The following is a 14,740-nucleotide window of genomic DNA, read 5'->3' on the forward strand; positions in this document are numbered from 1 at the left end:
ATTTAGAGAAACTATGCTGCTTATGAATAAGAGCAAAGACTCTAGAACAAGATTAACTGGGTTTAAATACTGGGTCTTCCTCTAACTGTGTGATCTTGAGTGTTACTTAACTTGTCCCTTAGGTCTTTAAATCTATATAATGGTAATACTACTACTACTACTACTAATAATGCCTAATTTACAGAGTTGTGTTGAGAATCAATTGTGTTCATATCTCTATAAAGTGGTAAGAATATTGCCTGGCAACAGTAAATACTATGCTAAAGTATTATTAGTTTTTTTCTTGCATTGCAAAATTTATAGTCACAATGTTAATTGTCTCTGTGACAACACTTTCCCCCCTCATCTATTAAAAAGTTTTGATGCTAATTTGCTGAATTTTAAAAATAGTATGTCTGTATCTGTGTTATGCCAGTTTCTTCTTTATCACTGCTCACTATTGAATGAATTATTTTTCTGGTCAAAGTCCTTAAAGAAAGTTCCTGAAGTGGAGGTTGCAAAGTGGCTTTCCTGTTCTCAAAGCAAATAGCTCCCACTTAATGATCCCCAATAATTGACACCTCCCTCTACCCATGCCCATAAAATACTCCCACATTGACTCTAGACTTAGCTACATGACTTGCTGTAGCCAATGGGACATTATCAAACATGACACATACAGAAGCTTGAAACTTGAAAGGGTGTGAACACTAGAGCATGAACACTAGGCTGCCATTTCTCTTGCTACTGGGTACATGTCTACCTCCATGTGAAAAAGCCTGACTAGCTAGCTTCCTGGGAAAAGGCCCTAGGTGTCCAAGCCATCCCTTCCAGAGGCCCAGATTTGTGAGTAAGACCTGCTGATACCACACGGGGCAGAGATTAGCCATTGAGCCCACACAGCTGAGCCCATTCCAATTTTTCATCTCACTAAATTGTAGGCAAATCACTGGTAGCTTTTTAAACCATTGTTTCGGGTGGCTTGTTATGCAGCAATAGATTATAGATTCACTTTTACTGTTGCCTCACAAACAGACTGCTTTTAGTAGTTATGGCATCTTTGTATACTCACTTCCTTTGAGACTCTGAAGGGAATTAGGTCCAGAAGATCCTTTTCCAATAGTTATCTGCTCCCCAGTTCTTAAAAAGAAGGAAGAGGACTTTTACATTTCATTGTGATTTGACCATCTTCAAGCACTAAAGTTTTGCTGACCCTGAGATCTGCTGCTACCATGTTTCTGGAAACTCCCTGTTCTCCTTTTGTCATCTGTATGTATGTGTCTCTTTTGCCTTCTTCCTTCTGCTTCTGTTTTTGAGAGACAGCTTTGCATTTTACGACACACCTCTCATTTCCCAGAAAACATATTTTTGCTGGCACCTTCTGATATTTCTACTGCTGGTTCCCATTGCCTCTCCCTGGGCCTTTTCCATATGACTTCTGCCCAAACTCAGCTGCTTTTGGCAACCTTTAGAAGCGCTTTGGCGTTTGTAGGTAAAATCTATATAAATTTGTTGAAAATGGTGTTTGACACTTTTTTTTCCATTCTCTTTGTTAGTTTATGTAATTTTTAGAAAGAGATGAGAAAGATGCTTAAAAAGCTGACATCATTTTCTACTGGAATCCGTATAATTCTTTTTGCAGTAAGAACTCTTTGGACACATTTTTCTGAAGATGATGTAATAACCTTGGGAGGCTTAGTAATTATTAATACCTTTCAAATTTCTCATATTCAAAAAGGGGCAGCATGATGCTCAAATTGGTTCTTTTTTTCCCCTAGATTGAACTACAATTTAGATTCCTTACACTCTCTTTAGGCAATGGTTGCCTTATATTTAATACATCTAACTAATTAATCCTAACTGTAGTTCAGAAAAAGAGATTACATTATCATCATTTTACAGATGAAAACTGTGAGAACAATGACTACATTGCGGATTTTGTTGGCTTCCTTTCAGGTGCTTATTGCCTCACTATTATTAATTTTGGTTTTGGGCTCAATTTCAAGGTTGTGGATGAGGTAGATGGTATAGTGTAAGCAACAGGTCCAAAAAGGCAGAATAACCAGCGAACTCTTGGTAGCATCTCAGATGTGGGGAAATGGGTGTTTTACACTCCAAATGCTAGTGTTTGAATATATTTCCTCCAAAACCATGAAGGGGAAAGTTCATTAAGTTCCTACACTGATAACCTCTTAGACATGCTTTTCAATGTATAGGCATGTAAAGCTATTTTGGGTGAATGGGTGAATAGTAGGTTGTTAGGTTATTGCCACTTCTTTGGGAGGTCCCTATTTGTCCTTTAATATATAGTTCAGATGGGATTTAAATTCCCTGACCTGTTCCTTCTCTTACATAGAAAAAATTGCTTCCACTTATGCAATTGGCATGTGCTTCTGTTGTGAAATACTTGTGTTGTTTGTCTCGGGCTTTCATAGTTGGTTCTCCTATTAGGCAGTGAGCTCCTTGGGTGCAGAGACTATGTCCTCCTAATCGACTCTGCATCCTTAGCTTCTGCAAAGTGCTCAGTGCAAAGTAGGTGTGACATGATGTTTATTGGAATAAATCGAGAAACAGGCAAATGTTACCTATTACAGTCATTTTGGTCTCCAGCTAGTGTAGTAGTTGGATAGGCAGTTACTTCATGCCTATCTTCCTCCTCTTTCCCTTGCCACCTTCCTTCTTTTTTTCTCTGACTGAAAGGGCTGGACAACCGGGGAAAAGGAAACTTGTGCTTTCCAGCATACCTCTCCCACTCTACACACACACACACACACACACACACTCCATCCTGTTGCATTTTTAAAGCAGGCTCAGGTTCCTGAGTGCCTGTTGCTCCATCACACGAATTCCCAAGTTGTGGGACCCACCTTCAGGGTTGTCTTGGTGGAGCACGTCTTGGGAGGTGATCTGACCTGTTGGTTCAGGAGCACTGCGCGTATTCACTCTGGAGCTCCTTTGTGCAACAGGAGACCAGAGGACTCCCACGGTCCCACTGGCTCCTTCCACGTAATGTGCCCCGCTGGCTCTCTCTCCTCCCCCAACCCGGGGGTCTGCGTCCCCTGCGCCCCAGACCCTCTTTGTGCAGCCAGTAACTGCAGAGCTCTTCGTCCTGTATTCATGGCAGATGCACAGCAAGTGACTGACACGTTCCAGGGACGGCGAATGGGAAAGAGCGCGGGCGGCCGGGGGAGGGTGTGTAGTGGCAGACGGCCGCTGGGATTATGAATGGGGGCTGGGGGGCCGGTGAGTGTGGGGTTCAAACCAGGATTTTCGGTCTCTGGCTTTGGATAGGCACGCAGGGCTGTGCGTAATCCTTCAGCTCTGGTGGTAGGGGAGATGCCGTGAGCTCCCGGCTGGGAGAGAGGGTTATTTTGCAAAACTCCCCTGGTACCGTGCCCGCGGAATATTGCAGGAGGTCTGTGAGGTAGGTGGGGGAAAAAAATAACCTGGGAGGGCAATCAGGGAGAGGCCAGACGACTGGGACGGCGTGCTTTGCACCCTAGAATTGACAGGTGGTGGCCTCAGCAGTTACAACCTACTACACAGCATCTCGTCCGTGCGATACGGTCACATTGTTATTCCCCGCACCCGGCTGAGGAGCGCAGCGCGGCAGACCAAGTGGCACCGGCGAGCTGTCTCTTCCGGGGGGCGGGGGTGGACAGTAGGGAGAGGGGGTTTAAAGGGCCAGAGGACGAGAGAAGAGCTGAGGGGCTCGTCGCCAGCGCCTGTGTCTCCCTGGCGCGGGTCCCCCAGGCTAGCCCGCTGGCCCGTCCGCGCGCGCGCTCCGCAGCCGCCCCCTGCCCGCGCGCCCCTTGCCGGGGCTCCTGGCCTCGCCTCAGCGGCTGCGGGCCGGGCTGCACGCGAGCGCCCTCCGGGCAGACTTTCGTTCCCCCCGCCCACCCCCCCCCCCCCCCCCCCCACCAGCCCGGAGAGCGCGGAAGGCTCACTCACAGCGAATGGTCTACCCGCGCCGGGCGGAGCCCCGGCGTCCAGAGCGCTGCGGCCGCGGCGGTGCAGCAGAGGCGCCTCGGGCAGGAGGAGGGCGGCTTCCGCGAGGGCAGCCTGAGGTAAGGGCTGCCTAGGAGGCTACGGGTTTATTTTTCCTCATTCTCTTACTTCATCACACACTGAAGCCTCAATGGAGAGTGTGGGGTGCTGTGGGGCTGATGGGGGGCGAAGAGGGAATGGGGCCGCCGGGCCTGGATGGTAGTCTTGACGGCGTCATTGTCGCCCCTTGTAAGAAATCCTCCAACCGGCCCCTAGCCTTTCGCCCTCATCTTCTCTGCTTCGGCTTCCGCCCTTGGACCTCTTGACAAGTCACTGGGGAGGAGAGGATGGAGAGAGGCTAAGGGAGGATGGAGAGAGGCAGAAGGATTCAGGGCTCGGAAGCCCTGGAGTAGGTGACGGATAGGCGCGCGGTGCCCAGTGATTGACTGCAGGCGGCGGGCGCGGAAGGGAGCCTGAACTACCCAAGAGTTTGCTGGGCTGAGGTTCTAGGATGGTCCTGCGTGCCCTGGTGGCTGGGGCACGAAGGGGGGCGCACTCAAGCCTCCGCATCACCAAGCCTCTGCCAGGAACTTTTGGGAAGCTCTGTCTGGTGTTTGGTGAGGGGGCTTGGACCTTTCTAAGCTACCAGAGTGTGTTGGGGAAGGAAGAGGCTCTCCTCCTTTATCCTGTCACTTTCCTTCATGCCTACTCTCTTCTTCCATCTTCCTGTTTTGCCTCCTTCCTTCCCGTTTTTCACAGGCCACCTTCCTTGTGCGGTACTTCAAACACAAATCGGAATCCACTATGGCCAACAGCTTTAAAGCGTGTATAAGGAGGAGCGCACAGAGGAATCGCTCTTAATTACAGTAGTTATATATACGTGTGTGTGTGTGTGTCTGTGTGTGTCACACACGTGCCTGGGATAATTTTTAGCAAGACTTTGAGACTGTCTCCTAAAATTACATTGTACTTGCATTAGGTTTACATCATAATTATATGATGCCACTGAACAGAAATGGTAACTCTATGCATTCTGCATCTTAGATCTGAGATATAACTGTTCTTTGAATCACATGCATCATTTAATTTCAAAGATTTCCAGCTGCTGGAAAACTCTTGGCTACGTTATAAGAATCAAAGGCACATTAAGCATAAAAAAAGTAATAAAAGTCCAGATACTATTTTTATTAGTAGATCGTACTCTCCCTCCGTTTCATTTTGCCAAAAGCTGTTATTATACCAATTATTTCATAAAAACAAAACAAATTTGGAGATTTCAGTGTTTTTACCTACAACCTGAAGTGTAGGTAGGGATCTGGAATTTATCCGTACACGAACTGACAAGAAGATAAGGCCAATGATTTCACTGCAGGTAAAGGAAGTTGAGCTTCTTCTCTCTCAGGATACCTCATTTCTTGATATCCCAAGAGAGAAATCCCCTTAATGTCAATAAATATAACATTGGTCTATTCAACTCTTCAAATCAATACTTGTAGGACTTGACTGTAATACGTTTGCTGGCTGTTTCTATTCTTTTTCATTTTCTAAACAACAGCGTGCCAATTTTGTTAATTTACAAAAAATAAGTAAGATTGTTAAAGGGACTGGAATTTACCAGATGGCATGATCAATGCATTGAGGCTGTTTATCTATATATCTATCACCTTCCTATTTTCCTTATTACAGTTGGGAGCTAAACAATGTTGCAGTGTGTCTACTTGCATATTTACCAGCTGATTTGCTTTTCAGTTTCTTTATGGCTTGACATATTTTGCAAAAATGAATTGTCTTATATTTCTCTAGAGAGTAACCTGTTAGACATACTTGTTTGCTTTCAAAATAGGACTGTTTTTGATTTGAGGAATAAGAAATCAATCATACATGTTTTTCTGATCTTGGAGTCATTTGCCTGTCTAGAGACAGATATTTAACAGTAATAGGTACTGTGTATGTACAAATAAAGGTTTGTTTGATAAAGATACTGGACACAGAAATAATAATTCCCCTTTGGTTTACAAATGCAATATTTAAAATTGTGAAGAAATAAAGAGTTCTAGGTTACTCTTAATATCTTACTTGACTTAATTTGGCTAAGGAGCAAAAGGTATGTGAAGAGGTCTTCAGTTAGAAAGATTTGGGCGTTAGTAATTTGTTATCATGTCATACAATTTCACCCATTTCTGTTTCCAAAAACCTTCAAGCAGCATAGTTTGGAGAAGGTGTAGGATGTTGCTGACCACAAAACAAATGAGTTCCTTCAGGCACTGGCTATTGTAGCCACCATGTGGTAATACAGTGGACACTGTGATGTGCCAAATCGTTCTTCAAGGAGGGACTTGTTGCCCCAGCTTCTGCGAGTGTGGTCAACAGATGGCCTTCAATAGTCAGACTCTTCAGGGATTGCCTGAGCTGTAGAAAGCTCCCTTGTCCAAGGTCACACCCCTTTCCAGCGCAGCTCACATCCAATGGCTGATCCATGTGGGAGTATAAAGGTTGGGCCATCGCAGCACAACTCTGGAAAACTCTGAAGGATCTTTCTAGCTCTGGAGCCTCTGAGGGCTTGCATTGCAGCTCTACTTCTCCCTTTGGTCCTTTCTGTTTCCTTCCCCATCCTTCCTCATGTGTGGATAACAAGGCGGTTCCCAAGAAAATAGAGCTTTGAACTTCATTTCAGAATTAGCTTGCCAGGGAAACCAACCTGTGACTATGTTCCTACCCCATACATTCATTTTGCCAGTTTTAATCCATTGGTCTTTTGAAATGTGGTGTTTCAACCATCAAATATGATATAGAAAATGTGTATGTGGAAGGAATTTATAGTTGACAGTTTCTTTTTTTTCCAGCACTTGAAAAATGTTATGTCACTTCATTTCAGGCCTCCCTGGTTTCAATGAGAAATTTGTTGTTGTTTGAATTGATGCTCCCTTATATGCAATGCATCATTTCTCTCTGGATAGTTTCAAGATTATTTTCTATATTTTATTTTTTGGAAGTCTGATTATGATGTGTTTTGGCATGAATTTCTTTTCATTTGTTCTGTTTGGGATTTGATCAGGTTTTTAATATGTAGGTTTGTTTTTCACCAAGTTGGGAGATTCTTAGGCATTATTTCTTCAAACACAAAAGTATTTCAGCCCCACTCTCTTTCTTATCTCCTTCTGTGACTCTGATGATATGAAAGTTGGATCTTTTGTTGTTGCCCTACAAGACCCCAAGGCTTGGTTCATCATTTTTTTTTTTTCTGGTATTTTCTCTTTGTTCAAATAGAAAACATTCACTGATCTGTTTTCAAGTTCGCTGATTCTATCCTCTGTCTTCTCCACTACGGAGCCCATCTAGTATTTTATTTTGATTACCATATTTTTCAGCTCAATAATTTCCATTTGGTTCTTTTTGCAGCTTATACATATTTGCTGAGACATTCTATTTTTTCATTAATTTCTAGAGAATTTGTATTTGCTTGCTGAAACTTTTTCTTTTTTTTTTTTTTTTTTTTTTGAAACAGAGTCTCTCTCTGTCACCCAGGCTGGAGTGCAGTGGCATGATCTTGGCTCACTGCAAACTCTGCCTCCCGAGTTCAAGTGATTCTCCTGCCTCAGCTTCCTGAGTAGCTGGGACTATAGGTGCGTGCCACCATGCCCAGGTAATTTTTTGTATTTTTAGTGGAGAAGCAGTTCCACCATTTTGGCTAGGATGGTCCGGATCTCCTGACCTCATGATCTGCCTGCCTCAGCCTTCCAAAGTGCTGGGATTACAGGCTTGAGCCACCGTGTCCAGCCTGAAACATTTTTTTTTTGAGACGGAGTCTCGCTCTGTTGCCCAGGCTGGAATGCAGTGGCACTATCACACTATCTCCACTCACTGCAAGCTCTGCCTCCCAGGTTCACGCCATTCTGCAGCCTCAGCCTCCTGAGTGGCTGGGATTACAGGTGCCCGCCACCACGCCCGGCTAATTTTTTTGTGTTTTTTAGTAGAGACGGGGTTTCACCATGTTAGCCAGGATGGTCTCGATCTTCTGACCTCGTGATCCGCCTGCCTCGACCTCCCAAAGTGCTGGGATTACAGATGTGAGCCACCGCGCCCGGCCAACATTTTTAGAATAAATGCTTTGTAATCTTTGTCACATAATTCCAACATCTGATTCACTTAAATGGTGGTGTCACTTGATTGTCTTTTCTCATTCAAGTTATGGTCATATTTTGGACATTTTAGCTATTGTGTTAGAAGGCTCTGGGTTTGTATTTAAATCTTGTATTTTAACAGATAATCACTCTGTTTAGGGTAACACACAGATCCTGACCTACTTTTGTGGGCAGTGGTTTCAATGACAATTTAATTTCTAGAGGCTTTGAGGTGCCGTTAGTCTGCCTGGTTTGTCTGGTGCTTCCGGGGCTCCCACTGAACGCTGCCGGTGCCACCTGAAGGGGAAGAAGAAGCCTCCCCAGGCCAGGCCCTGTTGTGCCTCTAGGTCAGGGAAGTGTCTCTAAGTGACTTTCAGCCTTGCAGAAATAAGGAGCACTTTTAGACCTGGAACTTGTTGTGGCAGGATTCCTGGTGCCAGTGCTCTGAGGCCACCTAGTATTGTCAAATGGGCCCCAGTTAGATGCAGATGAGGAATGAGCCTACCTAGATCATTTCCTTCTACTAGGTTAGGAGTCGGGAGACTCTGGGCCTAGGTAATCTGCTGTTGAACAGAGAGTTGGAAGACACACACTGCTCTATTGCTCTATTGTTGCTTCAGCCTAGAGGTCACTAAGCAGTCCATTTCCCTCTTGCCACCATTCTCAGTCCTCCTTGGGATGCCCCTTATATTAATTTTATTTTTTAATTTTAAAAATGTTTAAAAATTTATTTATCTATTTATTGAAATGGAGTTTCGCTCTGTCACCCAGGCTGGAGTGCAGTGGTGCATCTTGGCTCACTGCAACCTCTGCCTCTCGGGTTCAAGCAATTCTCCTGCCTCAGCCTCCCAAGCAGCTGGGATTACAGGTGTGTAACACCACACCTGGCTAATTTTTGTATTTTTTTAGTAGAGACAGGGTTTCACCATGTTAGCCAGGCTGCTCTCGAACTCCTGACCTCAATTGATCCACCTGTCTTGGCTTCCCAAAGTGCTGGGATTACAGGCGTGAGCCACTGCACCTGGCTTTTTAAAAACACTCCAGTTTAAATCCTCAACCACATTATCCATTACTATCATTGAAAATACTAGTTTGATTATATTTCCCTGTAATATATATTTGTTGTGGAGACATAGTTTAAACCTTAGTCCAAGATAGCTTATTTAAATTAAGTTAATTAATATTACTGTAATTACAGAATTAAATGTCAAGTCATACCCTGTCTGTAGAGTCTAAGACAAAAATCTTGGTATGTGACATTTACTCTATGGAACATTTTTTTTTCAAGTTACCTTAATGCATTTGAAAAATATTAGTACTTCTTATTTATTGCCATCTTTGTGGGAAATACTAAAAAATCCTTTATCCCGTGGATACTTTAACCTTAGAGAAAGTAAATGACATTATTTCCATAAGCAACTTGCTGATATTTTGAATGGATTAAGGAGCAGATAACCAGGATTCTGTCTTTGGCTCTCCTGGTATGTCACAGTGCTGACTCATAGAATTATGGCATTTTCAGAACTAAAAGTGATCTTAGAGATCACCTATTTCAACCTTATTGTTTTATATTTTAGAAAACTGACATGTTAAAAAGCCATAAGGAAATCTAAGTTCCTTCAGTTCAGTGATGGCAGGGCTTGTTTATTCTGAGTTCTTAGAATTTCCTAATTTGATATTTTCTTTAAGAAATCAGAATTGCCTTCCTTTGAGAAGGCTTATTAAAAATTTATTGTGAGGTATAATCTCTCAGTACCCCTTTTTTAGCAAGAAAAACTACTTCAATAAGTTGGAAGGACATGGTTTTTTTAAAATAAAACATAGGCTTGTTTGAAAATCTGAGGGACATATGGATCAATTATCCAGAAAAGTGAACATATCGTCAAAAATTTGCATTCAATGTTAAGTATTTATGGATTCCTAGGAAAGACCTCCAGATACTGTTTTGTGTTATACTTATGCATTAACTGTGGGTTGTCTTTGTTGGGGAAAGTGATAGGGATAATGACTTATTTTATAGTCTGAGTCAGCCTTAAAGGCCTTTAGATGGTGGCAGTTGTCCTGGGCATGGCACATTGGTATGCCGCAGGATTTGTCTCCCTGCAGATTCTAGAGTGGCAGTAGGTGAGAAGGATGTAGCAGGACCAGCAGGTGTTCAAACAGACTGACTGTGCGAAATACAAACAGGCAACTCAGCCCACAGTGCTTGCTCTCTCCTCCCCCATAACACACACACATACACTTACAACATATATTAAGATTCCTTAGAAAGATTCTCCATCTGTTTCTTTCTGCTCTCACCTTCTTACTATATGGAGAAACAGTGTCCTTTTGAGATCATTCTCTCTTTTTCTGATAAGACTGCTTTGGTGGTCATTTAAAACCAATTTCACCTATGTCAAATGTTAAGGGCTGAAAAAAGAAAGAATAAGCAGCATCTGCTGTATTTACTGGGGGGATTTTTCTAAGGGTAAAAACAAGAGCACATCCATGTTTTCCTTATATCATGGATTAAAAAAAATTAAAACCATAGAATGATAATGACTGAATTCAGAGATCAGGAGGCAAGGCCCGTATTGAAATTACTTTTAAGCAGACTGCCTATATATACTTAAAGGAAGCTCCTATATACACCTCTGTGTCTAGTACAACTCCCTGGATAAGAAATAAGACTGAATTATTTTGCAGTGTCATGATGTGTACCAGAGTGAAAAACTCAATGCAGAAAAATGGGAATGTTGTACAAAAAGATATAATAGAATGAGGCAGTTTTTTTCTAGTTAATTTCCCTAGAAAGCACTTTGTAGGACTTCTGTTGGCAAGGTTACACTTTAGTAACTGAATAAGTGAGGACTGGGAATTGGAAGTCTTGAGTTCCAGTGCTGCTATGCAATTTATTGGGTCAGTGACATCCTGTGTTTAAGCCTAAGTGTATAAAATAAGGCCAGCTTATGATAATCTCTAAAGTTCTTTCCAGCATTATCATTTGGTGAAACTTCAGATTAGTGGATATTGTTCGACAAAACATTTGAGACAATTTGTGATAGGCCCATGCAATTAAGTATTATCCATCAGAAAGATCTCCAGGAAGTTAATATTTGAATTTGAAATTAGTATAATATCTTGATATGGTCAGAATTTGCAATAGTAAGAGTGGTCACGGTTGGGCTAAGACTATCCAACTTTATGGGTATAGCACATAGCACAATTTGGGGAACAAACATTTTGCTGACAATGATAATGACAATGGTCATGATGCTAATATGGATGGCACTAGATTTAACTGGACTGGAGGTGTGGTAGATACTGTAGATTGGCTGAATATCAATTCACCCCCTTTCTCTCTCATCTTCCTCTGCTGTACAAGTTGGAAAGCAAAACATTCAATTTTCCAGCCTCCCTTGAAGGTAGCAATGGCCCCTATGACAAAGATTAGATGAAAGCTTCTGGGGAGCACTTCCCTTCTCGAACAAAGCTTCTTAAAACGAAGTCTGTTTCTCCTGTCTCTTACCTCTTCTTTCTCCATGGAGCATGGATGATCCTGTGAGTGGCCATCTTGCAAGGATGAGGAATAAATCCATAGGCTTAGGATGAAGTGGCAAAACAGATGTAGCTTGGATCCTTGGTGGCATTTTCAAGATGTATCAGCCCTACACTGCCTACCTCCAGACTTACTATTCCATGAGAAAAATATAAACCTCTTAATTGTTTCTTCCACTGTTTTGTTAGGTTATTTGTTACTTCCAGCAAAATACTTTTCCAACTGAACACATGAAGTAATTTTTAAGACTTCACATTTTACATTTTTGAAGGATAAAATTAGTGTCTACAGATCTATGTAATTACTGACCTTGGATATGAAACTTAGGGTACTTTGTACCAATACTTTCATTTTGAAGAAGTTTGGGTGTGAAAATTTTGGATAATTTGTATAATTTTCATTTTATTTTTCATTGCATGAAGAATAGCATGAGACTTCAAGAGTGTCTGTTTTGCATTGCTTAGAGAATAGTTCAAATTTTATTCAATGGGTGAAATTTATATTAAGAAAACTCTTTCTGTGAGTCATACCTCCTACTTAGCCATAATCTTCGGTAAGACAGGGACACAGCTGAAGAATACCAATGAGTCTTGAAAATAATTGTTTTCCCCATTTGGATTATAGCAAAATGTATAGCAAAGTGGGTTTCCCTCTTTACTATTTAATGTGAGTTTGTTTCCACCAAATTTCTTCTGACTTCACACTGTCACGAACTGAGAAATACTTTAAAAGGAGGAGTGTAAAGGTGAAAGAAGGTTGGAATTTGCAGTACGTGGATATAAAAGATGGAAAATAATTTCCATTCGGATTTGTCTGACTTAGTGCAGGGAATTAATTTTTGCTTTAAGCCGTGTGATAAGAGAAAAAGAAGGATTCAATTGGGATACATTGATAATATTATATCAGTTAAGATTGCATTCATTTGGGAGTAACCAATAATTTGACATACAATGCTACAACCAGCAAGAAGTTGATTTTATTTTATTTATTTTATTTTTTTGAGACGGGGTCTTGCTCTGTCACCCAGGCTGGAGTGCAGTGGCGTAATCTCGGCTCACTGCAAGCTCCGCCTCCCGGGTTCACGCCATTCTCCTGCCTCAGCCTCTCCAAGTAGCTGGGACTACAGGCGCCCGCCACCACGCCCGGCTAATTTTTTGTATTTTTAGTAGAGATGGGGTTTCACCGTGGTCTCGATCTCCTGACCTCGTGATCCGCCCGCCTCGGCCTCCCAAAGTGCTGGGATTACAAGCGTGAGCCACCGCACCCGGCCTGAGAAGTTTATTTTTTTTACACGACATAAAATGTCAGCAGGAAGATAGTTCTTAATAACCGAGGAGACTATGAAGGAATTGGGCTCCTTCTTGCTTTCGACTCCACTGTTATTAGTTTGTGTCTTTTATTCTCCTGGTAAAAACACAGTTAGTAAAGCTTCCAGGCATGACATCTGCACCACAGGCAGGCAGAGGGGGCCAGGCACAAGGCACACAGCAGCTGAGTCAGTCCTTTTTAATAAGGAAAATATTAGCTTCCTGGGAAGTTGCATCTGGTAGACTTCTAGTATCTTATACACCAGAACTATGTCAATGGCCATACCTAAGTACAAGGAATTATGAGAAATAGTTTATTTCTGTTTTAATTGTGGTCTGGAAAAATGGGTACCTCCCCCAGAATGTCAGGATTCTGTTATATAATGAAAAAAGAGAGAATAGATATAGGGTAGGAAACCACTATTGTCATTGCATATGAAAATATTTTACAGCTTTTAAAATATTTGCGGTGTTGTCTCATAAATTTGTAATCTGGAGATTTCTTAAGATATGATAGTTTAAAATGGTTATAAATTTTTATTTGCCTCATTATCTAATGTTTTTAAATCAGTTGTCATTGTGTCAAGAGAGCTGACTGATATATGAAACTGAGTGATAGTATTGCTATTAAGGGAATTATAAGCAAAAAAGTCATAATTTCATTCTACATTCATGATGACATATAAGTGTGAAATTCTGAGAAATCAGATTGTGACACTATTATGTACTATTATGTATTATTTATTTATAAAATGTATTTATTTATAAAATATGCTTTTTTGTTTTCCCTAAATTTTTAATGACATATATTAATATTATCCAAGAGCAAATATATTTTTTAAAAGAATAAAATAAACTTGGCTTAATCTCAGCATTTCTACTTTGCTATACTCATTCAAGATATTGACAAAAATATCCTTCATAATTGAGGGTTTATTCTCCAATTGATGTAGGCACTCTACTTAGAAGCTGTTTATCCACATCAAGAATAATGGATTTCTTTTTGTAGTTAGTTTTTTTCACATTAAAATAGGGAGAGGCAACTGTTCTCACCACACATCAAAAGCATATTATAAAGATAAATGAAATAATGGATGTGAAGTGCATTATTCTGCTCTAAAAGAAGGTGTTATATAAATTCTATAAATAGTGTTATTAATGTGTAAACAAAATGATGGGTGATAATTTCCAAAAGTGAGTATCATAACCAGGAATTTTGAGTGTGGTCTTCAATACAAGTTTTTCAAAGAGAACAATACAACAAGTTCATGCATTGAAATATCACTGGTAAACCTCACTGTGAGGGGAAGAGAATGTACAGAAAGAGCTTCAAAGCCAGGCAATTTCTTGATTAATGCAACATAGTAATAGATTTTGCCCAGATATAAAAAGTCCTTTGGGTCTCTTAAATGGTTTGTGAGATGGGAAAACTCGGATTAAAATGTACGATTCCAGTGCTGGAAATAGAATCTTAAATCTAGAATGGAACTTCCAATGCCATGTCTTGGAAACAATGAGGTTCTGCTTTACTCAAAAAATCTTCAATAAAGGCTTTTGTAATACTGTCAGTAAAGGTTTTGGTCAGCCCTTTGGACACCAGCTTTTATTTCTTGAAAAACAATTTTAAATAGGAAGTTGTTCCTTATTTCTAACCATGGCAAATGTCATGCTTTCTATGTGCTGGTCACTAGGGAAAATGAATTGTATGATATGCTGATAATGCTTGACTGAGCCAGGGAGCAAGGCTTGTGTCTTAGTTTTGTCACTAACTTAACTGTGTAACTGGGAAAATTATTCAATTGTTT

At 41.3% G+C, this 14,740-nt stretch overlaps 1 protein-coding gene across 1 annotated transcript in view; it reads left to right on the plus strand.

The window, feature by feature from the left end:
• Window positions 1-3,903: 3,903 nt before the first annotated feature.
• The window catches only part of PDE4B (phosphodiesterase 4B), a 585,958-nt gene continuing 575,121 nt past the window's right edge, over window positions 3,904-14,740 (plus strand). Inside the window, exon 1 of the mRNA XM_003265198.4 lies at window positions 3,904-4,046. The gene's annotated coding sequence lies outside the window, so the exon portion shown is untranslated. The remainder of the gene's footprint in view (window positions 4,047-14,740) is intronic.

The sequence above is a fragment of the Nomascus leucogenys genome, chromosome 5 (genome assembly GCF_006542625.1).
Source record: "Nomascus leucogenys isolate Asia chromosome 5, Asia_NLE_v1, whole genome shotgun sequence".
Classification (NCBI taxonomy): Eukaryota; Metazoa; Chordata; class Mammalia; order Primates; family Hylobatidae; genus Nomascus; species Nomascus leucogenys.